A 27,036-nucleotide genomic window follows, 5' to 3' on the forward strand; every position below is an offset into this window, starting at 1 on the left:
CCATCAAAAAAAAAAAAAGGCACCACGAAGAAATTATCCAAATAGGATGGAGGGCGCTATCCATATCGCTCCACACCTCAATTGGTGAGACACTCGGCTACGTTTCTGATCAACGCAGGTTTTGGCAAGCACAGAAACAAGGAGTAGAAACTCTAGCCGCATGCGGGCGGGCGTTATCTTGTTGAACCGTCGTCAGGGGAAAAGGTCCCATAAACATCGACCCTACTGTGTCAAACGTCAGCTGTATCCTGCTGAAAACCTCAACTCGATGCATTTACTCGTTCTGAGTACAACTGGGATGACCAGCCGTGTACACATAGTTATTCAACAATAGATCTGGACTTTCAGAAGACGAGTATGCGGGAACTACAATAAAAACTAAACTTTCAAAATTTTAAACATGGCTGAAGCAGCAACTGTTAAAAAACTTCACGGAACATGATAGCAGCCAAACAGTCGCAGAATAAAGATTTACTGAAGTCGTTGACCACGGTTTAGGTATATCTCACATGGTTCACACACACACATGGTTCTGAGCACTATGGGACTTAACATCTGTGGTCATCAGTCCCCTAGAACTTAGAACTACTTAAACCTAACTAACCTAAGGACATCACACACATCCATGCCCGAGGCAGGATTCGAACCTGCGACCGTAGCAGTCGCGCGGTTCCGGACTGAGCGCCTGAACCGCTAGACCACCGCGGCCGGCTAGGTATATCTAAATATACTTTCATTAGAAGCAAAAATACACTAAAATCACACCCTGCAATGCAGGTACGTAAAACAATCGTGCCAAAGGCGTCGTCAGTGGTTAAAATTAAAGTATCATCTCCATCTGTACATCATAATTATGAAGAGATGGTCGATGCGAAAACGGCATATTATCAGTTCTTAGCCTGTGAACTCACAGCCGTGTTCGCATAGACCATCTCTTCATAATTATGCTGTGCAGATGGAGATGTGTAAGTAGGCTATTTAGGTTTTTATGTTGGTAACGCCGCTAAAAAATATTGGGTATCAGTTTAGTGATGATCAGAATAAGTAAAGAGAGATATGTCTGAGAACGTTCAGTTTTATTCAGCTGTTTCAGAATCAAATAACGTAAGAGGTTTACAAGCACAGTAATACATAATTTTCCAAAGGGGACTTTTCAGATGGTGTTTTAATGTTAACTACTGACGACGCCTTTTGCACGGTTGTTTTATGTATCTCCACTGCAGAATGTGATTTTAGTGTATTTTTGCTTCTGAGGTATTTAGATATACCGAAACCGTGGTCAAGGATGTCAATAAATCTTTATCCTGCAACTGTTTGGCTGTTATCATTGACCGTGAAAAAAAAACTTAACTTCGCCCAACAGACCATGAAGGCCCAACGGTACCGACCATCCGCCGTGTCTTCCTTAGTCTACAGGCGTCACTAGATACAGATATGGGGGAGCCGCTACTTCTCAGTCAAGTAGCTCCTCAGTTTGCCTCACAAGGGCTGAGTGCACCCCGTTTGCCAACAGCGTTCGGCAGACCAGATGGTCACCCATCCAAGGGTTAGCCCAACCCACAGCGCGTAACTTCGGTGATCTGATGGGAACCAGTGTGACGACTGCGGCAAGGTCGTTGGACAGAACTGCAATACATGCAGAAAATACACACATCCCAGTCGACAGAGTACCTTTCGAACTTTTTACCGCATGTTACACGTGTTCATCAAGGACATAGTGCGTGACATGCCAATCTTCAATAAGGGCAGAAGAGCACCTGCATCCAATTGATTGAAGTCGCTACTGTTGTTATCATAGTCCACTTTAGAAATGTGTTCAATGGGTTACCTGTCTGCTGGCACGACCTTCAGGGGCTGAACAAAAATTTGGAAACAATGTGACAGATGCATTCCTGAACGGAAATGCAGCTACTAGCTAAGACAGCAGACAGTGGTGTTTCATTTTGACCACGAACGACATCTATGCGATATCAATAAGTCCGAAGTGTCAGTCTTGGTCAGAACAGTGTTTCTCAGCGCCAACTTCGCTTCGCAGTTTCTCGGGATGTAATTCACGTATTGGGATGCAACCAACGCCATTATTTGTGTGATTTTTTATGCTATTGATTGCATACGAAATAATAGGGGGTGTCCATTTAAAAGACAGAAGTTTGTGTTGAAAATAGTATTTGTTTACGTTTTAAAATTTCGCATAGTATTTGGTTTCCTAAGCCCCTGCCATACGTTCGTGCTGGAGAAAACCGTTTTTGAATATCTATTGTTGTTCCAGAGATATTTGAGGTGGCAGAGTTAGGTGAGATACCCTGTGACAGAAGTGGCAAAAAAAAAACTGGTACAGGCATGCCTATACAAATATAGAGATATGTAAACAGGCAGAATACGGCGCTGCGGTCGGCAGCGCATTTGTAAGACAACAAGTGTCTCATACAGTTGTTAGATCGGTTACTGCTGCTACAATGGAACTTATCAACATTTAAGTGAGTTTGAACGTGGTGGTATAGTCGGCGCTCGAGCGATGGGACACAGCATCTCCGAGATAGCGATGAAGTGGTGATTTCCCTGTACAACCACTTCACGAGTGCACCATGAATACGAGGAATACTGCAAAATATCAAATCTCCGACATCGCTGCGGCCCCAAAAAGATCCTTCAGGATCAGGACGCCGCCCGTGGTGGCCGAGCGGTTCTAGGCGCTCCAGTCAGGAACCGCGCGACTGCTACGGTCGCAAGTTCGAATCCTGCCTCGGGCATGTATGTGTGTGTGATGTCCTTAGGTTTGTTAGGTTTAAGTAGTTCTAAGTTCTAGGTGACTGATGACCTCAGATATTAAGTCCCATAGTGCCCAGAGCCATTTGAACCACTTAGGATCAGGACTGACGGTGACTGAAGAGAATCGTGCAGCATGTTAGAAGGGCAATCCTTCCGTAAATTGCTGCAGATTTCAATGCTAGTAAATCAGCAAGTGTAAGCGTGTGAACCATTCAACGAAGCATCATCGATATGGGCTTTCCGAGCTGAAGGCCCACTCGTGTACTCTTGATGACTACATGACACAAAGCCTTTCGCCTCGCTAGGACCCTTGAACACCGACATTGGACTACTGATGACTGAAATCATGTTGCCTGGTTGGATGAGTCTCGTTTCAAATTGTATCGAGGGGATGGATGTGTTCGGATATGGAGACAACCTCATGAATAGATGGACACTACATGTCAGTCGGAGACTATTCAAGCTGGTGGAGGCTCTGTAATGGTGTGGGGCGAGAGCAGTTGAAATGATATGGGACCCCTGATATGTCTAGATAAGATTCTGACATGAGCAACGTACGTAAGCATCCTGTCTGATCACCTGCATCCATTCATGTCCATTGTGTGTTCCGATGGGCAATTCCAGCAGGACAATGCGACAGCCCACAAGTCCAGAATTGCTACGGAGTGGCTCCTCCAACAGTCTTCTGAGTTTACACACTGGCCACTGGCCACCAAACTCACCCGACATGAACATGATTGAGCGTATCTGGGATGCCTTCCTACGGGGCTGTTCAGAAGATATCTCCCACGCGTCGTGCTCTTACGGATTTATGGACAGCCCTGCCGGACTCATGATGTCAGTTACCTCCAGCAGTACTTCAAACATTCGTCGAGTCCATGACACGTCGTCTCTTGGCACTTCTGCGTGCTCGCAGGGGTTCCTACGGGCTGTTAGGTAGGTGTACCACTTTCTTTGCCTCCTATATATATATATATATATATATATATATATATATATATATATATATATATATAATATCAAAGGCAGAGCCACGTGTGAAAGCACCCACGTGATTTACCAACTGACCTGCCTACACTGTGTAGCTTTCTATGTGGGAATGACCAGCAACAAACTGTCCATTCGCATGAATGGACATAGGCAGACAGTGTTTGTTGGTAATGAGGATCACCCTGTGGCTAAACATGCCTTGGTGCACGGCCAGCACATCTTGGCACAGTGTTACACCGTCCGGGTTATCTGGATACTTCCCACTAACACCAACCTGTCAGAACTCCGGAGATGGGAACTTGCCCTTCAGTATATCCTCTCTTCTCGTTTTCCGCCAGGCCTCAACCTCCGCTAATTTCAAGTTGCCGCTGCTCATACCTCACCTGTCTTTCAACAACATCTTTGCCTCTGTACTTCCGCCTCGACTGACATCTCTGCCCAAACTCTTTGCCTTTACAAATGTCTGCTTGTGCCTGTGTATGTGCGGATGGATATGTGTGTGTGTGTGTGCGAGTGTATACCTGTCCTTTTTTCCCCCTAAGGTAAGTCTTTCCGCTCCCGGGATTGGAATGACTCCTTACCCTCTCTCCCTTAAAACCCACATCCTTTCGTCTTTCCCTCTCCTTCCCTCTTTCCTGACGAAGCAACCATTGGTTGCGAAAGCTAGAATTTTGTCTGTATGTATGCGTTTGCTTGTGTTTCTATCGACCTGCCAGCGCTTTCGTATGATAAGTCACATCATCTTTGTTAAATATATTTGTCCCGCGTGGAATGTTTCCCTATTATATTCATATATATATATATATATATATATATATATATATATATATATAATGTGTGTGTGTATAATGGTTCGCACGCTTACACTTTTTGATGGCCCAATATATATATATATATATATATATATATATATATATATATATATATATATATATATATATATATAGTGTATAACAAATAACTGAGGACGCTGGGTGTTAATGACACTCTGAGATGAAGAGGTTGGCGGAAGAGAGAAGTGTTGGTGCGCTACATCCAACTGGTTAGAAGACTGACAGAAATTAAAGAAAGAGAACTCTTTTTTTTTTTAAGGAATTAATGTTGAATTAGCATAGGATATGCTACAGTGGAACGCTGAACTGCTCGAATATTCCGAATGAAGGCCGCAACGAGCACACAGTGTCTGCTATATTAATACCGTGTTTCCAAGAACTTGTTTTCCAATTTATCTGTAAGGGAAAGACAAGGACATTAGTTAACCGCCACTGTGTCTCTATCTACATGACTACTCTGTAGTTATGGATGCTTGCCAGATGTTTCATACAACCACCTCAAGACAATTTCTCAGTCATTCCACTCTCGCATAGCACGTGGGAAAAATGAACATCTAAAACTTTCCGCGTGAGTTTTGTTTTTCTTATTTTGTTATGATGGTCATTTCTCCGTAAATAGGTGGGGAAGCCAACGAACTATTCTCGCGTTCGAAAGAGGAAGGTTATTGATATTTCGTGAAAAGGTCGTGCAGTAACGAAAAAGCGTTTGTTTTAATTACTGCCACCCTAACTCTCATTATCATTCCATGTACTCCTTCCGGCAAGGATCTCATAAGCAGAGGACGGACAAGCATAATGTGTACAGTCTCTTTAAAAGGTTTGTTGCATATTGCACGGGTTCTGCCAATAAAACGCATTCTTTGGTCGGCGTAAACTCACAACATTGCTTGTGTTAGGGTACAACTTTATTTGTTGCTAATTGTAATCCTCAGTTGTTCAGTTGAATCGACATCCGTGAAATTTGTATCATTTATTGTGTAACTGAAATGAAACGGAAATTTTTTAGTACTCATATGGAGGTTCACACGTTTTGTTGTTTAGGGTCAAATGTCACTTTTCGCACTATGTAGAGTTCTTGTGGAAATAATTTTGTAATTTGTACTGCTCTCCCAACAAATTTACTCAATGACAAACGACAGGAGAAAGTCAGAAATGTAGATTAGGAATAGTAAAGGGACTCTAATACACTCCTGGAAATTGAAATAAGAACACCGTGAATTCATTGTCCCAGGAAGGGGAAACTTTATTGACACATTCCTGGGGTCAGATACATCACATGATCACACTGACAGAACCACAGGCACATAGACACAGGCAACAGAGCATGCACAATGTCGGCACTAGTACAGTGTATATCCACCTTTCGCAGCAATGCAGGCTGCTATTCTCCCATGGAGACGATCGTAGAGATGCTGGATGTAGTCCTGTGGAACGGCTTGCCATGCCATTTCCACCTGGCGCCTCAGTTGGACCAGCGTTCGTGCTGGACGTGCAGACCGCGTGAGACGACGCTTCATCCAGTCCCAAACATGCTCAATGGGGGACAGTTCCGGAGATCTTGCTGGCCAGGGTAGTTGACTTACACCTTCTAGAGCACGTTGGGTGGCATGGGATACATGCGGACGTGCATTGTCCTGTTGGAACAGCAAGTTCCCTTGCTGGTCTAGGAATGGTAGAACGATGGGTTCGATGACGGTTTGGATGTACCGTGCACTATTCAGTGTCCCCTCGACGATCACCAGTGGTGTACGGCCAGTGTAGGAGATCGCTCCCCACACCATGATGCCGGGTGTTGGCCCTGTGTGCCTTGGTCGTATGCAGTCCTGATTGTGGCGCTCACCTGCACGGCGCCAAACCATCATTGGCACCAAGGCAGAAGCGACTCTCATCGCTGAAGACGACACGTCTCCATTCGTCCCTCCATTCACGCCTGTCGCGACACCACTGGAGGCGGGCTGCACGATGTTGGGGCGTGAGCGGAAGACGGCCTAACGGTGTGCGGGACCGTAGCCCAGCTTCATGGAGACGGTTGCGAATGGTCCTCGCCGATACCCCAGGAGCAACAGTGTCCCTAATTTGCTGGGAAGTGGCGGTGCGGTCCCCTACGGCACTGCGTAGGATCCTACGGTGCCGGCCGAAGTGGCCGTGCGGTTAAAGGCGCTGCAGTCTGGAACCGCAAGACCGCTACGGTCGCAGGTTCGAATCCTGCCTCGGGCATGGATGTTTGTGATGTCCTTAGGTTAGTTAGGTTTAACTAGTTCTAAGTTCTAGGGGACTAATGACCTCAGCAGTTGAGTCCCATAGTGCTGAGAGCCATTTTTTTTTATCCTACGGTCTTGGCGTGCATCCGTGCATCGTTGCTGTCCGGTCCCAGGTCGACGGGCACGTGCACCTTCCGCCGACCACTGGCGACAACATCGATGTACTGTGGAGACCTCACGCCCCACGTGTTGAGCAATTCGGCGGTACGTCCACCCGGCCTCCCGCATGCCCACTATACGCCCTCGCTCAAAGTCCGTCAACTGCACATACGGTTCACGTCCACGCTGTCGCGGCATGCTACCAGTGTTAAAGACTGCGATGGAGCTCCGTATGCCACTGCAAACTGGCTGACACTGACGGCGGCGGTGCACAAATGCTGCGCAGCTAGCGCCATTCGACGGCCAACACCGCGGTTCCTGGTGTGTCCGCTGTGCCGTGCGTGTGATCATTGCTTGTACAGCCCTCTCGCAGTGTCCGGAGCAAGTATGGTTGGTCTGACACACCGGTGTCAATGTGTTCTTTTTTCCATTTCCAGGAGTGTATTTCCTTGGGCTACGCTATACGTCACTTTGGGTTTAGTTGATAATGTGACGTCAGTTACTTCAAACTATGACTTTTATTACGGGAGAACATGAATCCAGTAGTGCAACTGAGATGACGCTCCATAGCTACGCCATTTGTCTAGAATTCGCTTTTGAAGAATGATGTCAGAAGCTTTCTCGAAATACAGAATTGAGATGCCCTGTCGGTAGCCCGTCGTGTGAATAAAGATCCAATTGTCTCTCACAAGAACGGTATTTTCTGTCTCTGTTTTGGCCATGTGTCGATATGTCGTTTTCTTCGAGGTATTTTATAACGTCTGAACACAGTATATGATCCTATAACCTACTGAAAATTGATGTCAGTGATCTAGATTTGTACTTCAGCTGATTAATTTTCGACGTTCTGCATTGGAGATACCTATGCAGATCTCCAGTCGTTAGGCGTGGATGTTTCATCGATCGAGTGGGAGTATGCGATTGCTAAAAGTGGACCTACTTCATCAGCTGACTGGTATACGATCTGAACTGGAGGGCTTAGCTATTTCACTTAACTTGTTTCTCTACACCGAGGTTCTCAGAATTACTTATGTTGGCAGCTGTTCCTGTTATGAAATAGTCGTTGGTGAACGACATTCAGAGAACTGTGTTTAGTAACTCCGCTTTAGTGGCAATGTTGTCAGCAACATTGCCATTATTACAGTGCACTGAAGGGATTCATTGTTTCTTGCTGCTTGTATACTCATATTTTACATACGACAACTACTGAAGCCATCTCGCTTTGAAGTCCATTCTAAATTTAGAGCTTCTGCAAAAAATATCTGTGGTCTTCGTGGCTTTCATTTCCCTCACTATTCTTCAGTACATACTTTTCCCTACCCCAGCTATGGATATCCCTAATTGTGAACATTGTAACTAGATAAGCAGTCCCAGGTTGGGAATTTATTCAGTCACAGATAAAGTTCTCACTATGTAGGAGCATCTCTGCTGAGATCATTACTTTCTGCATCCCTGTGTTGGGTTTAAATCCCCCCCCCCCTTCCGCCTCTCCCCTCCCCCACTCTAACTACCGACTTTTCTGCTTCTTTGTCAGTACTGCACCTGCATTCCACTGTCTAGTCCTCGCTCAACATCACGTTTATCGTTCTGTATTCCCTCTTGTTCTCACCTACTGTCCTCCATTCTCTGTCCTCTACAGGCCGTGTTCTTGGCCGCACCGACACATGAATGCGGTTACAGTTCTTCGAGACGGCCCCTCCTCTTCTTCCTCAACCCCCCCCCCTCACCAGCTTCTAACCCATCCCCCCACCTCCATTCACCCCACCCGCGCGCGGCTACACACCCAACCCAAACAGCAGCGCGACCGCTTGCAGACTAAGTGGACTTGCTTGTTCCCTCGACGAAGAAAAATGATGATTTCGCGACGAAGAAAGCTCAGCGGCCAAGAAAGGCGCTCCTAGGCGCGAGAGAAGTGAGATAGAAGGGCCGGTTGCGGACTTACGAGTTTGTTCTGTGTGCGGGTTCCACCACTTGATACGATTACAGAAGTACTGTGGTAACATTGTAAGAGATTTGATCCATCAGACGGTTACAAAATCTGAGTGTGAAAGATTAAAACTAGTTGTCTGTTAGATACAGCTGAAATACAGAGCATTCCACATACAACACATGAGCATGCACTCAGTCGGTGTCTTCTCTGAGTTTAGGTGTAAAATGAGACACAAAGTGAGAAAATTATGCTTTAATTTATACTTGGTAATGGATTATATGTCGAGCAAGAGCTTTCCGTCAACCTTACCATAGCAGTGTCATTAGCGAATCTTATAACGGATAGAGTTACCTGACATTGTCATTGTGAAAACATGTCAATTTTTTGTAAAAATCTTTGCTAGCCAAGGTCGCATATAGGAAATTCGATAACTGGTTTCAGTCGTTACCTGTCCTCTTCAGATCAAAGTACACACAGCAGTGTACATTAAGATAAGAGGACACTTTGTCAGTTACCATCAGTTGGAATTCCCTTACATTGGTAACAGCCAGTTGACAAAGTGTTCTCTTATCTTCCACGCTGCTGTGTGATGATAACGGTCGAAATTTTTTCTATAATTTCCCATATGCGATCTTGCCGTTTAAAGATTTTGCAAAAAGTCGACATCTATTCTTATAATTGATATTCTGTCACATTAAATTTTAATCCTAACCTTGAACACTTATTTTCTTTGTATCATGGTTTCTTCAAAGTATAGGTTGAAGAGTTAGGAGAAATAACACGTCCCTTTCGTATACAATTTTCAGTCCAAAGACTTCGTTCCTTCTCTTCTTTTCTTACAGTTTCCCTTTTGTTCTTGTAAAGATTGCATGTTACCCATCTTTCCCTACAGCGGCTGTTGGCTGATGATGCTGTGGTGTACGGGAAGGTGTCGTCGTTGAGTGACTGTGGGAGGATACAAGATGACTTGGACAGGATTTGTGATTGGTGTAAAGAATGGCAGCTAACTCTAAATAAAGATAAATGTAAATTAATGCAGATGAACAGGAAAAAGAATTCTGTAATGTTTCAATACTCAAATGGTTCAAATGGCTCTGAGCACTATGGGACTTAACATCTATGGTCATCAGTCCCCTAGAACTTAGAACTACTTAAACCTAACTAACCTAAGTACATCACATACATCCATGCCCGAGGCAGGATTCGAACCTGTGAACGTAGCAGTCGCGCGGTTTTCAATACTCCATTAGTAGTGTAGCGCATGACACAGTCACGTCGATTAAATATTTGGGCGTAACATTGCAGAGCGATATGAAGTGGGACAAGCACGTAATGGCAGTTGTGGGGAAGGCGGATTGTCGTCTTCGGTTCATTGATAGAATTTTGGGAAGATGTGGTTCATCTGTAAAGGAAACCGCTTATAAAACACTAATACGACCTATTCTTGAGTACTGCTCGAGCGTTTGGGATCCCTATCAGGTCGGATTGGGGGAGGACAAAGAAGCAATTCAGAGACGGGCTGCTAGATTTGTTACTGGTAGGTTTGATCATCACGCAAGTGTTACGGAAATGCTTCAGGAACTCGGGTGGGAGTCTCTGGAGGGAAGGAAGCGTTCTTTTCGTGAATCGCTACTGAGGAAATTTAGAGAACCAGCATTTGAGGCTGACTGCGGTACAATTTTACTGCCGCCAACTAACATTTCGCAGAAAGACTGCAAAGATAGGGTAAGAGAGATTAGGGCTCGTACAGAGGCATATAGGTAGTCATTTTTCCCTCGTTCTGTTTGGGAGTGGATCAGGGAGAGAAGATGCTAGTTGTGGTACGAGGTACCCTCCGCCGCGCACCGTATGGTGGATTGCGGAGTATGTATGTAGATGTAGATGTAGCTTACTCCTACTTTTCTCAGACTTTCGAATATCTTGCACCGTTTTAGAGTGGCAAATGCTTACTTCCAGCTTGACAAATTTCGTCAAAGGGGATGAAGTTTACTGATTCCTTATTTCTTTATTTAATCTGTCTGATTAGGGTCATCATACATTATACCAGGGTTTCGCACATACAGTGCCTCTTTTACGTGATAGTTTCCTAAGAAACAACTATTTTTTTATGAAAAACAGTGTTAAAATGATTTGAGTGCCTATAGTGACGGAGTAAATAATACTGACCATGAACTAATAATATTATACTGGCACTGCCTTTACAGGTCGTGTTGTTGCCCGTAACAGTGAAAACAGGAGTAAGAATAACAATAATGGTAGTGGCATATACAAAAAAAAATTGTGGGTGTACAAAAGAAATGTTTTCTCAGACTGCGAGTTATAGGGGAAGGTTATATACAGGATGCCCTGCTTAAGCATTTCAGCGAAAATATCTCTGGAACAGAAACAGATACTGAAGAACGACTCTGACTGGTGGGAATGAAAGACAGGCGCTCATAAAAGTAATTGCTATAAGACATTCCAACACATAAGCAAATATTAGTTTCAACACAAACTTATGTTTTTAAATGGTCACCCGTATTACTTCATACGCAAACAATAACACGAAAAATCACAAAAAGAATGACGTTTGTTGCATCGCATTACTTCAGTTACAGCCCGAGAAATTACAAAGCAAAGATGGCGCTTGAAATAAACGAAAAGCGCCGCTATTGCACACCCAGAGATGCAAGCGTGATACACATATACGAGTGTGTATTAGTGTTTGTGGCAGGACATCCTATTATTACTTTCGTCCCTCGAGACAACAGTCACAGTAAGACTACATACGTCAAACACATCGCGATTATTAATAATGTGGCGTTCACACTTGCATATCGAGGCGTGCGATAGCGGTGCGTTTCGTTTATTTCAAACATCAGTTCCGCTTTGCAATTTCTCGGGATGTATTTCACGCTCTGCGACGCAACCAACGCCAGTCTCTTCGCGATTTTTTATGTTATTGATTGCGTAACAAATAAAATCTGGTTTCCACATAAAAACATAACTTTATGTTGAAACTAATATTTGGTTACGTTTAAGATTGGCTCATAGAATTTATTTTCATGAGCCCTTGCCTTACATCCATACCAGTGAAAGTCGTTTCTCAATATATGTTTTTGCTCCAGAGCTATTTACGCTGAAACGTTTAAGTGGGCCATCCCATATAAGCAGGCTCCACGAGATAAGAATACTGAGAAATGAGGAATATCTGCAGAGAAAGAAGGATGCACAAGGGTAACGAGTGCGTACAGGGACAATGATAATCATTGGTGTTGCATTAATTAATACGTCATTAATTGCCTATTCAAGCTGAAGGTGTTATTCAATTGTCTAATATATTGTGGAAGGTTATTCCAGAGTCTGCTGCTGAGAAGGACTTCAGGAAAGCGGCTTAACGGTGTAATGGGATAGAACGGATTTTGCTCTGCTGAGAACGGGTGTTTCTGCCACATTGTTAAGATAAAAGCGTTACGGTTGAGAAGAGATTGAGACCAGGTTCGTTGATAAGACGGTAGACAAGATTGAGGGTATGCATGACTCTGCGCCGGCCAGGGTGACCGAATGATTCTAGGCGCTACAGTCTGGAACCGCGCGATCGCTACGGTCGCAGGTTCGAATCCTGCCTCGGGCATGGATGTGTGTGATGTCCTTAGGTTAGTTAGGTTTAATTAGTTCTAAGTTCTAGGGGACTGATGACCTTAGCAGTTAGGTCCCATAGTGCTCTGAGCCATTTCAACCATTTGATGTCTCTGCGCTTGTCTGCACGCAGGCAGGATAGTCGTGCAAAGGATGGTGAAACGTGATCAAAGAGTCCAACATCATAGATACAATGAATAGAGGCATTTATAGCCAGTTCCAGGCACCATGAGCTTTTCTGAGAAAGAGCTTGCGCGATGATATCGCTGTAATAAATAACTAGAAGTATAGATGTTTCTACAGGTTCCCTTTTTTTTCAGGTCAAGAGGGAAGAGCTTTTTATGTTTTTTTAAGGCTTGACGAGATTCTGAGTCATTCTTGCACGTTTCAGATTTTTTGGTGAGGGACAGAGGTTGGTATTTGTCCCATTTAGGATTTGGTATTTGTCCCATTTAGGATGGTAGGATCCCCGATATTTCGAGCTAATGAGTCTAGAATGACTAACCAGTTGGGGTATGGATGGGTTGAGCGTTAACGCTATATCGTGAAAGAAATGGCTCTGAGCACTATGGGACTTAACTGCTGAGGTCATCAGTCCCCTAGACTTAGAACTACTTAAACCTAACTAACCTAAGGACATCACACACATCCATGCCCGAGGCAGGATTCGAACCTGCGACCGTAGCAGCAACGTTGTTCCAGACTGAAGTGCCTAGAACCGCTCGGCCACAGCGGCCGGCGTACATCCTCCACCTAATTTAGTATTGCACAGGGGTTAGTATTGAGATTCTCAACAGCTGTCTTCAAGTTCATTGATTTTGTACTTAGGTAGAACTGGAGGCCGTCAGCGTACATGTGATAATTTCAGTGGGACGGTACTGATAACACATTATTTAAGAATTTAGGATACCTAACGCAGGGCGACGCCTGGTATCACCTGTCTCCATTGTGATTTTGTGGAGCCGGATGTGACGCACTGATAACCAGACTTCAGGTACGAGTGAAACCATTGCACTGCACTTGGCGCGGAATGTCGTAGCAGATAGTGTCGGAGGTTTTGTTGAAGCTTGAGATGCACGTGATAGTGGCCTGTTGTGTATGTGTGAATGCTTCAGGCCCTCTGTTACCCTTATGAAGGTGAGGTACCGGTAAAGTTTCAACCTGATCATAAAAAAGAAGGCGCAGGGGAGCCGAAAATTTGATGCATAACACATCTTGGCAGGCTGCATTCGGCGGGGAATTCAGATTTGCTAAACAACATTTTTTTCATCACTTTCGAATTTTTGTGCTTTGAAAAAAATAATACAGAGCGTTATTGGTTATCACGGAATGTATTCACAAAAAAAGTGTGAGCCAAAAATGTTTCAAAATGATAGAGGAACAACGTTTCTTATTTTGTGGCCCCTTGGATTTTTTCAAAAAAAGCGAAGAGCAGTTAGTTTTCTATCATTGGATATACATGTTCAGTGCAGAAATGTAATAGGAATATTAATTTTATACGAATATGTCGGTATATATATGTGCATAAATTGTATGTACCTCTGAAAAAATGGTTCAAATGGCTCTGAGCACTATGGGACTCAACTGCTGAGGTCATTAGTCCCCTAGAACTTAGAACTAGTTAAACCTAACTAACCTAAGGACATCACAAACATCCATGCCCGAGGCAGGATTCGAACCTGCGACCGTAGCGGTCTTGCGGTTCCAGACTGCAGCGCCTTTAACCGCACGGCCACTTCGGCCGGCGTATCTCTGAAAACGTGTATGTATACGTGCCTAACCTATATGTACATCCGAAGCCAGGGTTAATAAATAAGTGCAAATAGTTTACTTTTTTTTGCAATTTCCAGACATGTGGATTTACGTTAGTTGTGGGCCCAGTCGTGAACTGAAAAGTAAATATTTTTATAAAGGTTTCTGGTCCAGAATGGGTGGCGGCGCGATGTGAGGTTCTTAGGACTATCTGGTGATTAACATTCGAACACAGTTCAGTTACTTTACTTGACTGTATTCACGCCACGGTACATACACACACTCCACCGGTAACGCTCCTGGCCGGCCGCTGTGGACGAGCGGTACTAGACGCTTCAGTCCTTAACCGCGACGCTGCTAGGGTCGCAGGTACTAGAGTAGTGATTCTCTAGCAGAAGGAGGTTCTTACTCATTGGTCTGAAGATGACCACAGTAGTCGTCGAAACCGGTCACCACACTAAATAAATTGTGACGAAGACTGTTTTTAATAGTAAATATATGTAACGTATTGATCACTGTCACTCCCATAATGTGTTCAAAAGTAATGAATATACTTTCATATTATCACTCTGTTGTCACGTACGAATGTTACCCCATAGTAATGACCCACTCGAAGCATTCAATAGCTCAGTTGCATCATATCCCAGCCATATTCGAGCAGGACGAATATGTGAGCCGCAGCACCTCAGACGCGAAATGCAACACATGGAAAGTGTTCTGAGGAGCAATGGGTACTCCACAAATTATATTAGAAGTGTAACAGAGCCGAACACTCGGCGAAGTAAGGAATCAGGATAAGAAATGTCGGGTACGGCCTTTCTGCCATACATTCCCAGAGTGACGGACAGGAGCGGCGGTATATTGCGCAAACATGGCCTAAAGACGATTTTCAAACCGACAAGGAAGATCAAAGCGTGTCTTAGATCGGCAAAGGAGAAAAGGGACCCACTTGCAATGTCGGGAATATATCGTATACCATGCACATGCGGAAAAGTTTATGTCGGAATGACTGGACGATCAATCAACACCAGTATCAAAGAACATAAGCGACATTGCAAGTTGGGGCAGGAGGAGAAATCGGCCGTGGCAGAGCACGCACTGAGTGACACCGACCACGTAATAAAATTCGCCGACACGCAAGTTCTGGCTGTAGAGAAGCACTATCAAACGCGCTTGTTCAGAGAAGCTGTAGAAATACAAAAACACGGGAACAGCTTCAACAAGAAAGAGGGAAGCCTTAAGGTAAACCGATCCTGGCTTCCCGTACTGCAGCGAACGACCGTTGCAGGTAGCAAGAGGAGAACCGCACCGGAAATGACCGCAGAGAAGCCCTCGGACGTTGGCGGGCCAGGTACATACGAGGGCTATCCACAAAGTACATTACGTTTTGGAATTAAAAATAAATAAAGTATTGGAAATTTTTTTTATTATATACAGATGAAAGCCACACTTAAATACTGCTTTGCCATTTAAATTAAGGCACTTATCGTAGCGATGGACCAGCTTGGAAATTCCTTCGTCGCAAAATTCAACCTCTTGGCCGGTACTATACCGTCCAATATCTTTGTCAAATATCTTTGATGGTGTAATAGGGAACTTTGTCAAAAGTCGTCCAATATTTGATCAAATCTAGGACCTCGCTGCAGATTTGATCAAAGAAGTCGCTTGTCTTCTCTTCACTGCAATGTGACATGTTACCACGTGGAGCGCTAGCATCGCTGCAGCCTTCTCTCGTCTGTAGTGTTTTTATAAACATTGCCGGTAAATACAATTGGTGTGTGCCGACAACTACAAAAGTAATAGAGATGTATGAAGCTGGAGGCGCTTTACAACGCGAGGCACCCTGAATACAAGAACAGATTAAGAAGATTGGAGACCTGACCTGACCTAACATAACCTAACCCACTCCTTTAGCAAGGAATCGGAGTGTTACAGTGAGCCTGTCTTCTGCAGATGTAGCAGTTCTTAAGTGAGTATTGTGCTTTGTGATATGAGGATACACTTCACTGAGCACATATTGAAATGTATGCTCATCCATTATTAAGTAATTGATGTACGATTTGACGTCCTCCACTACGAATGCTTTTATCGTGTCGTCGTAAAACCCACGGCCTCACCCAAGTATGTTTCCTTTTTTACTCCCGCTTCTCTTCCGCATGTGCTCACAGTGCAATTGTGGTACATGCAACTGCTGCGGTTAATAACAAGTTGTTGTTGTCAACCATCATGAACTTTGACGAAAAATATCTTTGCCAATTATACTTGACGGAATAGTTGATCACATCTTTGATCAAATCTTTGACAAAGAAATTTGATAGTGTAATACCGGCCTTTAACACCCCGGAATCGACCACAAGAGAAATCGCATCGACGAATGACCGACGCCGGAGTAGCCACGCCCACAAATGTTTCGCTATGGCGCCGCAACCACTCGTCTACTTATGGACGACACCACAGTCAGCCTAAAATACTGATCCCTCATTCCACTGTTTTGGTTGGAGGGGCTACTGGTGTGTATAGGAGGCGAAAGGGAGATGATTGTCCCCTCCCCCCCCCCCCCCCCATCAGAGGTGCTTCTGTCACTGGGATGAAGGGCTTACATTTGGCCTCATCAACGACTTGTTTGGAAAGGCGGTTGGCTAGAATAGCCGACAGCAGTGTGCAGTGTGCTGATTTTTCATGGGATGCCCATTTCGAGTATTTTGTAATACAGATCCTTAGGCCAGTCTTCTCTACATCTACATCTACATGTCCACTCTGCAATTCACATTTAAGTGCTTGGCATAGGGTTCGTCGAACCACAATCATACTATCTCTCTACCATTCCACTCCCGAACAGCGCGCGGGAAAATCGAACTCCTAAACCTTTCTGTTCGAGCTCTGATTTCTCTTATTTTATTTTGATGATCATTCCTACCTCTGTACGTTGGGCTCAACAAAATATTTTCGCATTCGGAAGAGAAAGTTGGTGACTGAAATTTCGTAAATAGATCTCGCCGCGACGAAAAACGTCTTTGCTTTAATGACTTCCATCCAAACTCGCGTATCATATCTGCCACACTCTCTCCCCTATTACGTCATAATACAAAACGAGCTGCCCTTTTTTTGTACCATTTCGATGTCCTCCGTCAATCCCACCTGGTAAGGATCCCACACCGCGCAGCAATATTCTAACAGAGGACGAACGAGTGTAGTTTAAGCTGTCTCTTTAGTGGAGTTGTTGAATCTTCTAAGTGTCCTGCCAATGAAACGCAACCTTTGGCTCGCCTTCCCCACATTATTATCTATGTGGTCTTTGCAACTGAAGTTGTTCGTAATTGTAACACCCAGGTACTTGGTTGAATTGACAGCCTTGAGAATTGTACTATTTATCGAGTAATCGAATTCCAACGGATTTCTTTTGGAACTCATGTGGATCACCTCACACTTTTCGTTAGTTAGCGTCTACTGCCACCTGCCACACCATACAGCAATCTTTTCTAAATAGGTTTGCAACTGATACTGGTCTTCGGATGACCTTACTAGACGGTAAATTACAGCATCATCTGCGAACAACCTAAGAGAACTGCTCAGATTGTCACCCAGGTCATTTACATAGATCAGGAACAGCAGAGGTTCCAGGACGCTTCCCTGGTGAACACCTGATATCACTTCAGTTTCAATCCGGCGATCGACCTGCTACATCTACATCTACATGGTTACTCTGCAATTCACACTTAAGTGCCTGGCGGAGGGTTCATCGAACCATTTTCATACTACTTCTCTAACATTCCACTCTCGAATGGCCCATGGCGAAAAGGAACAACTAAACCTTTCCGTTCGAGCTCTGATTTCTCTTATTTTATTATGATGATCATTTCTCCCTACGTACGTGGGTGTCAAAAAAATATTTTCGCATTCGAAAGAGAAAGTTGGTGATTGAAATTTCGTAAATAGATCTCGCCGCAAAGAAAACCGCCTTTGTTTCAGTGACTGCCACACCAACTCGCGTATCGTATCAGTTAACACTCTCATCCAAATTGCGCGATAACACGAAACGAGCTGCCCTTCTTTGCACTTTTACGATGTCCTCCGTCAATCCTACCTGGTAAGGATCCCATACCGCGCAGCAATATTCCAGCAGAGGACGGACAAGTGTAATGTATGCTGTCTCTTAAGTGGGATTGTCGCATCTTCTAAGTGTTCTGCCAACAAAGCGCAGTCTTTGTTTCGTCTTCCCCACAATATTATCTATGTGGTCTTTCCAATTTTAATTGCTCGTAATTTAATTCTTAGGTATTTAGTCGAATTGACAGCCCTTAGATTTGTGCGATTTATCGGATTGCATTTAGTACCCATGAGAATAACCCCGCACATTTCTTTTTGTTTAGTGCCAGTTGCCACTTTTCGTACCGTACAGAAATTCTCTCTAGATCATTTTGTAATTGTAATTGATCGTCTGATGATTTTACTAGACGGTAAATTACAGCCTCATCTGCAAACAATCTAAGAGGGCTGCTCAGATTATCACCTACATCATTTATGTAAATCAGAAAGAGCAGAGGGCCTATGGCACTACCTTGCGAACGCCAGATATCACTTCTGTTCTAATCGATGATTTACCGTCTATCACTACGAACTGTGACCTCTCTGAGAGGAAATCACGTATCCAGTCACACAACTGAGACGATACTCTGTATGCACGCAATTTGATTAATGGTCGCTTGTGAGGAACGGTATCAAAAGCCTTCTGGAAATCTAGGAGTATGGAATCGATCTGAGATCCCTGTGCTGCACATGAACGATATTTTCTGAATCCGTGTTGGTTATGTATCAGTAAGCCATTTTCTCCAAGGTGATTCATAATGTTCGACTATAGTATATGCTCCAAAATCCTACTGCAAATTTAGGTCAGTAATGTGGGTCTGTAATTCAATGGGTTACTCCTATTTCCTTTCTTGACTATTGGTGTCACCTGTCCTACTTTCCAGTCTTTAGGCACAGACCTTTCGTCAAGTGAGCGGTTGTACATGATTGCTAAGAAAGCCGCTGTTGTGTCTGCATACTCTGAAAGGAACCTGATTGGTATACCATCTGGACCAGAATACTTGCCTTTCTTAAGTGATTTGAGTTGTTTCGCAACACCTAAGATATCTACTTTTATATCACTCATGATAACAGCTGTTCTGGCTTCCAGTTCTGGAATATTTACTTCGTCTTCTTTCGTGAAAGAATTACGGAAAACTGTATTTAGTAACTCCGCTTTAGTGGCGCCATCATCGGTAACATTTCCATCGCTATCGCGCAGTGACGGCATTGACTGTTTTTTGCCACTGGTGTACTTTACATACGACCAGAATCTCTTTGGGTTTTCTACCATGTTTTGAGGCAGTGTTTCACTCTGGAAACTACTAAAAGCATCTCACATTGACGTCCGTGAAACTTAGCCAGTCTTGGCATGCTTTTTTCGTTGGTTGTGCAACATCGTTCTGACGTGTTTTGTGTACCATGGTCGATCAGTTCCGTCTCTTATTAACTTATGCGGTATGAATATATCTATTGCTGTCGATGCTGCATCTTTGAATTTGAGCCATATCTGGTCCAAACTTACACAATTGGCTTGGAAGACTCTCTCTTACGAAGGCATCAAGCGAATTTTTATCTGCTGTTTTAAATAGATATATTTTGCATTTATTTTTAGTGGATTTGGCTGATATGGTTTTGAGCCTCGCTACAATGACCTTGTGTTCGCTTATCCCTGTATCCGTCATGACGCTCTCTATTACATCGGGACCTACTGACATCTGTGCCTACAGCTTACATCGTACCTCGCACACTGTGGTTGTGCAGTGGCGACTGCGCTTATTAGCAGCCCCGCCCCAGGGATCAGCAGTCAGTCTTCCGACGCCCGGCGTCGCGACGGCGGATCTTTCACGCGGCGCCGGCGTCCAGTTGCAAGACGTCGTTAGCGCCGCTCCCGCGGCAGTGGCTCTGCTGCGGCGACGCCCGCTAACGACGCCCTCGTCAGCGACAGGGAGGCGGCGTCTCGACGCCTTTCCCCATACCCCCACCCCCACCTCCTTGTCTCCTCAGGGTGACCCAGGGCGTCGCCTGACAGAGCGACGCCAGCAACCACGCCCACTCCACGCCGGAGCCCTTCTCCATTCTTCTGTGTCAGCCCATGTTATTCAACCCATTGCGCGTGTGGCAACACAAAGGATCTTATGACCTGATCCAGTCTGAGGATCTATCAGATGAGAAACAGTCTCGTTTCGGAAAGGGAAAGGCTCCAGGGATGTAGTTCTGGCGTGGCAAAGCGTAAAAAAATGAGATGTTCATAGTACCGTAAAATAGGGTGAAGTTAATAACTACACATTGACTACGGAAGTGTTTTGGTTGGTCGGTTTGATGTTTAAAGGGACCAAACTACATGGTCATCGGTCCCTTGTTCCATCGAACTAAGACTATTGGATACAACGGAAAACATACAGGACACACCACATGAGTTCGAGATGGACAAAAAAACACAAAGCTGAACACACTAGAGACAACAGACGACAAGAAAAGCACAGACAGACAAGAAACAGGCAGAAGAGCTTAAAACAGTAGAGCAGATGACCTGGGTTGGCTGATCACGAGGATAATAAAGGATGAGCCAGCCACTCTGCAACACATTAAAATCTCTAACCTGAAAGTACTAGGGTAGAAAGTACAGGAAGACAAAGGACAGGAACTAAAACTTAAATTGAAGAATAAAAACCAGCCTCACGTAGAAAATTTGAAACCAGGTTAGCCGTGGAGGCATCGTCTCCTAAAATCGAAGGAAGGGAGTCAGGGTGATTAAAATTCACTCTTAGAGCGGCGAGATGTGGACAGTCCAGCAAAAGGTGGGCCACTGTCAAACGTGAACCGCAGCGACAACATGGTGAGACCTCACGCCGGAGAAGATAGCCATGCGTCAGCCAAGTGTGGCCGATGCGAAGGCGGCAGAAGAACACAGAGCCCCTGCAAGAAGCCCGCAGAGAAGACGTCCAATTATTTGTGCTCCCCTTGATGGCACGGAGTTTATTGGGCGTAACCAAGCCGGGCCATTCAGCATCCCAAATCCGAAGAACTTCGTGGCGTACCACCGATCGGGGGTTAGGTTCGGGGATTCCAATCTCCAGAAGCTGCTTACGAGTGGCCTGTTTGGCCAGTCTGTCGACGAGCTCATTTCCCGGGATTCCGACATGTCCCGGGCTCCAAACAAAGACTAGTGATCGACCAGGTCGTTCGAGGGCATAAACTGACTCCTGGATAAAAACTACCAGAGGATGGCGTGGGTAGCACTGATAAATGGCCTGTAAACCACTCAGCGAATCACTGCATAATATGTAGGACGCGCCAGGGCAGGAACGAATATGCTCAAGGGCACGAGGGATGGCCACCAGCTCGGCAGTTAAGACACTGCAGCCATCCAGCAAGGAGCACTGTTTGACATGGGCCGAGTGAGCATAGGCAAAGCCTACGCGACCATCAACCAGCGAGCCGTCAGTTTCAAGTGCTTTTATTTTGTGTACTGTATAGTGTATATTGGGTGTAAGTGCAGATATTCCTATTGGTGATCGGTATACTGAACAACATTACATCACTATTTACATTATCCGCAGACAAATAATTATAGCCATTATATCCAGAATGAGATTTTTCACTCTGCAGCGGAGTGTGCGCTGATATGAAACTTCCTGGCAGATTAAAACTGTGTGCCGGACCGAGACTCGAAGACGGGACCTTTGCCTTTCGCGGGCAAGTGCTCTACCAACTGAGCTACCCAAGCACGGCTCACGCCCTGTCCTCACAGCTTTACTTCCACCAGTACCTCGTCTCCTACCTTCCAAACTTTACAGAGGCTCTCCTGGTCCCGAGTTCGAGTCTCGGTCCGGCATACAGTTTTAATATGTCAGGAAGTCTCATATCAGCGCACACTCCGCTGCAGAGTGAAAATCTCATTCTGGAAACATCCCCCAGGCTGTGGCTAAGCCATGTCTCCGCAATGTCCTTCCTTTCAGGAGTGCTAGTTCTGCATGGTTCGCAGGAGAGCTTCTGTAAAGTTTGGAAGGTAGGAGACGAGGTACTGGCGGAAGTAAAGCTGTGAGGACGGGGCGTGAGTCGGGCTTGGGTAGCTCAGATGGTAGAGCACTTGCCCGTGAAAGGTAAAGGTCCCCAGTTCAAGTCTCGGTCCGACACACAGTTTTAATCTGCCAGGAAGTTTCAATCAAGGCTGGTCTTCTAACCCCACATTTGAGTGTCACATGATGTAATTTATACAGGGTGGTCAGAGAAGAGTCTGAAAAGCTCGTAAGGATGTTGCAGGGTAGGCTGTGCTAAGAGATAAGTCAAAAAAGGAATACGAAAGTTCCGCCGTCTCCGAGATAATTAGCGTCGAAGTCAGCTAATCTGGCCGTTGCGTGCGCAAATTCAAGCGGCCAGCGAGATACAACCAGTGTCAGTTGGTACTGCACGAGACCGCTCACCTTAGGCTTGGGTTAGATCCTTACTACCGCCCCATGGCCAATTTCTGTATTACTCGCTTGTTAGGTTTTAGGAAACCAAAAGAAGAACACGTTTTGTGACATCATAGTGGGACCTAGAGCATTGCGAAGGGCGGTTGAAAAAAATTGCATGAAATCAGCGAAAGGAATCACTCTTGAGTCCCAAAGTGGTACCAGCAATCCAGCTAATACATGACTGAGCGTAAGGTGTTCAAAGGAATGGAGCAGAATGGTCGCGCAGCAGCTCATACGTCACGCATGTTTATAGTCAATACTAAGCGACGATTCACATGGAGTAATGAGCAGGATTTAGACTTCATATTACTCTCCATTGACAATGTAACTATTCCTTAATGCCCCTGATGTGTCATATCAACCGATTCTCCCTTTTACTTAACTTGCGCCACACTCCTATTTTTTTTCTCTTCAATTCAGTTCTGTACGTTTCCGTCAGTTCTTATATCTATCCATGTAATCTTAAGCATTCTCTCTGATGACTTTACCGTTCCTAAAGCCAATATAATCTTGTCTGCACCTTGGGTCGGATGCTATATCGCCGAGTCTCATACCTTCTACACACTATGCGAATAGGCGTTATGTTGCCACTTCCTCCAACGATTTTATCTATCCCTTCTGCCTACAAAGATCTTCTAACTTCTGATTCTAACACTGGATCCCCCACCTCTTCCCTGTCGACTCCTGTTTCTTCTTCCATGGCGTCGTCAGACAAGTCTTCCTCATCATAGAGGCCTCCAGTGTACACTCTCCCCCTATCACCTCTCTCCACTGCAATTAACAGTGGAATCCCATTACAGTCGTATTAATGTTGCAGCCCTTCCATTTAATTTCACCGAAGGCTAACTTTTCTATATGCTAACCCAGTCCATCCAAAAATTATTACTATTTAGAATACTTCACATTTTTCATGTAGCCATTTCACCTTAGCTACTTTGAATTTCCCATTTATTTCATTCCCAGGCGATATGTATTTCTGTATTCCTGAATTTTTGTACTTCCTTCTTTCACCCATTAACTGAAGTACCGCTTCTGCTACCCATTGATTCTTTGTATCCTTCATGTATTCCTCAACTTCCCTCAAGATTTTTGTTCTTCCTTCTTTGATCGATTAACTTAAATATTGCTTCTTTTACCCATTGTTTCTTCGCATTCTTCAACTTCCCTCAACATTGTTGTACGTCATTCTTTATCGATTAACTGAAGTATTACTCCTGCTACCAATTGTTTCTTTGTGTTCTTCAACTTCCCTCAAGATTTTTGTACTTCCTTCTTTGATCTGAACTGAAGTCTTGCTTCTGTTACTCATTGTTTCTTCACAGTTACCTTCTACGAGACGCGATACGCGCTGGAGAACGAGACCCTTCTCGGCGCTACCGCCTCGCGCCGCGTCTTTTGTGCGCCGGAGGGCGGCACTGTGAGCTGCGCTCCCATTTCTCGCGGCATCGCGTTAAGACGTTACAGGGGCGGCGCCGTGACGGCTGAGAAATAGCCGACTCCAGAAGGCGCCGTGTTCTCACCTGACGCGGCATTAATACGCTCCAGCGCCGGAGCTGGAGTCTCCGGTACGCACGTCACAACGGCCGCTCCCAACTGCTCTCCTACGTACAGCCGCCTCGAATGCTGACAAAGCCTTATTTACACTACTGTATAATTTACGAGGAGCGTTCGATAAGAAATGCACCACATTTTTATCTGAATTCAGGTTGGTTTTATTCAGGATTCCTGTACACTATATTATTCCCCACTGTTTTATCTGCAAACCTAATATCTCCGCTCAACGAGACAGCCTCACACGAGGTTACTGGCAAGGCCTCCTCTATGCCCACATGGTAGAACTTTTAACAATACCACCACTTGTAAAACAGATTAGAAATCAGATTAATAATGTTGCTCACGCAGTATATGTTCGCTTTATCGGGCAGCAACGAAGGTATTGACTGTGGGTGGTATCGCCAGAATGGAAATAATGAAGTCACTGTAAAAAAATGATTAATGGTTCAAATGGCTCTGAGCACTATGGGACTTTGTGGTCATCAGTCCCCTAGAACTTAGAACTACTTAAACCTAACTAACCTAAGGACATCACACACATCCATGCCCGAGGCAGGATTCGAACCTGCGACCGTAGCGGTCACGCGGTTCCAGACTGAAGCGCCTAGAACCGCAAGGCCACACCGGCCGGCAAAAGTGATTAATTTTGGCACTTATCTTGAATGGATTCCCACGTAGATTTCGTCGAAGTTGTTATGGCTCATCTTGTTGATTCTAGGGTGATTCCACTTTGATTGCTAGAAGGTCCATATCTGTATTTTAGCAATATTTGAAGACCCAACAAATGCGTTTTTCTCGAAATTCTTTATGATCAAACAATCCCAGATCAGAACAATGGTGCGGTAGAAATAATTTTTGACTTGGTGTTCACGATCCCCATTTTTATTAAACTTCTTGTAAATTCACATGTACTTCTACTGAATTGTCACATCATCACGAAAACAGTTTTATGTCAATCTTCATATACTTAATTTCTACTTTTAACCAAACACAAGACTTGACTGTTCTCTTACAAAGCGAAATAACAACTTAGCTTCTGCAAAGTGAAACAAAGACTGCTCTGTGCACATTCGCGCCAAAATGGTTACAAGTAAGTCAAAGATGACGACAGTATCACAGAAATGAATACACACAAGAACCATATCACTGTAATACCGGGTGATCAAAAAGTCAGTATAAATTTGAAAACTGAATAATGTAGATAGAGAGGTACAAATTGACATACATGCTTGGAATGACATGGGTTTTATTAGAACCAAAAAAATACAAAAGTCGAAAAATGTTCGACAGATGGCGCTTCATCTGATCAGAACAGCAATAATTAGCATAACGAAGTAAGGCAAAGCAAAGATGATGTTCTTTACAGGAAATGCTCAATATGTCCACCATCATTCGTCAACAGTAGCTGTAGTCGAGGAATAATGTTGTGAACAGCACTGTAAATCATGTCCGGCGTTACGGTGAGGCATTGGCGTCGGATGTTGTCTTTCAGCATCCCTAGAGATGTCGGTCGATCACGATACACTTGCGACTTCAGGTAACCCCAAAGCCAATAATCGCACGGACTGTGGTCCGGGGACCTGGGAGGCCAAGCATGACGAAAGTGACGGCTGAGCGCACGATCATCACCAAACGACGCGCGCAAGAGATCTTTCACGCGTCTGGCAATATGGGGTGGAGCGCCATCCTGCATAAACATCGTACGTTCCAGCAGGTGTTTATCAGCCAGGCTGGGGATGATGCGATTCTGTAACATATCGACGTACCTCTCACCCGTCACGGTAGCAGTTACTGACGTTTTGCTGTCCAGCGCCATCTGTCGGACATTTTGTGAACTTTTTTTTGTTCTAATAAAACCCCATATCATTCCAAGCAAGTCTGTCAATTTTTACCTCTCTATCTACATTATTTTGTGGTTTATAAAGTTTTCAAAATTATACTGACTTTCTGATCACACTGTATATCGATACATCGGAGTACCTATACATTAATAAAACCAAATACGAATATTATCACAAAAATATGTCTGTTACTTCACAGAAAACTTGTACGATATTACTGGTATCGAGAACTGGGGTTGGAGTGCCGTAATGATCACGTAAGTAAAGAACCATCACAAACTCTACTGGTCGACGTCAGAACCAACGTGTTCCCGAATCAATAACCTTCGCATCATTCATGTACTACTTCCCGCGGAATGCGTCTTTCATTTGGCCAATCCCAATATGATCCGGCGGAAGGTGCGAGATTCGGGCGGTAAGGTGGATGAGGAAGAATAGTCCATAGAAGTTCAATCAGCTCGTCTTAGGTGCGCAGACTAGCTTGAGGCCTAATCATGGAGAAGTTCGTTTCAATTTTTGTGGATACTAACACGCTCAGGTGCAAAATGGTTCAAATGGCTCTGAGCGCTGTGGGACTTAACATCTGAGGTCATCAGTCCCCTAGAACTTAGAACTACTTCAACCTAACGACATCACACACATCCATGCCGGAGGTAGGATACGAACCTGCGACCTAGCACCAGCGCGGTTCCGGACTGAAGCGCCTAGAACCGCTCGGCCACAGCGGCCGGCCGCGCTCAAGTAATTTCTTCAATTTCTTGAGGGTAACACAGTCCTCTTCATAGTTGATCGTTGCAACATGACGAAGGAAATGAAATAGAATAACCTCGACAGAACTACAGAAGATCGTCGTCATGACTTTAC

The sequence above is a fragment of the Schistocerca americana genome, chromosome 10 (assembly GCF_021461395.2).
Source record: "Schistocerca americana isolate TAMUIC-IGC-003095 chromosome 10, iqSchAmer2.1, whole genome shotgun sequence".
NCBI lineage: Eukaryota > Metazoa > Arthropoda > Insecta > Orthoptera > Acrididae > Schistocerca > Schistocerca americana.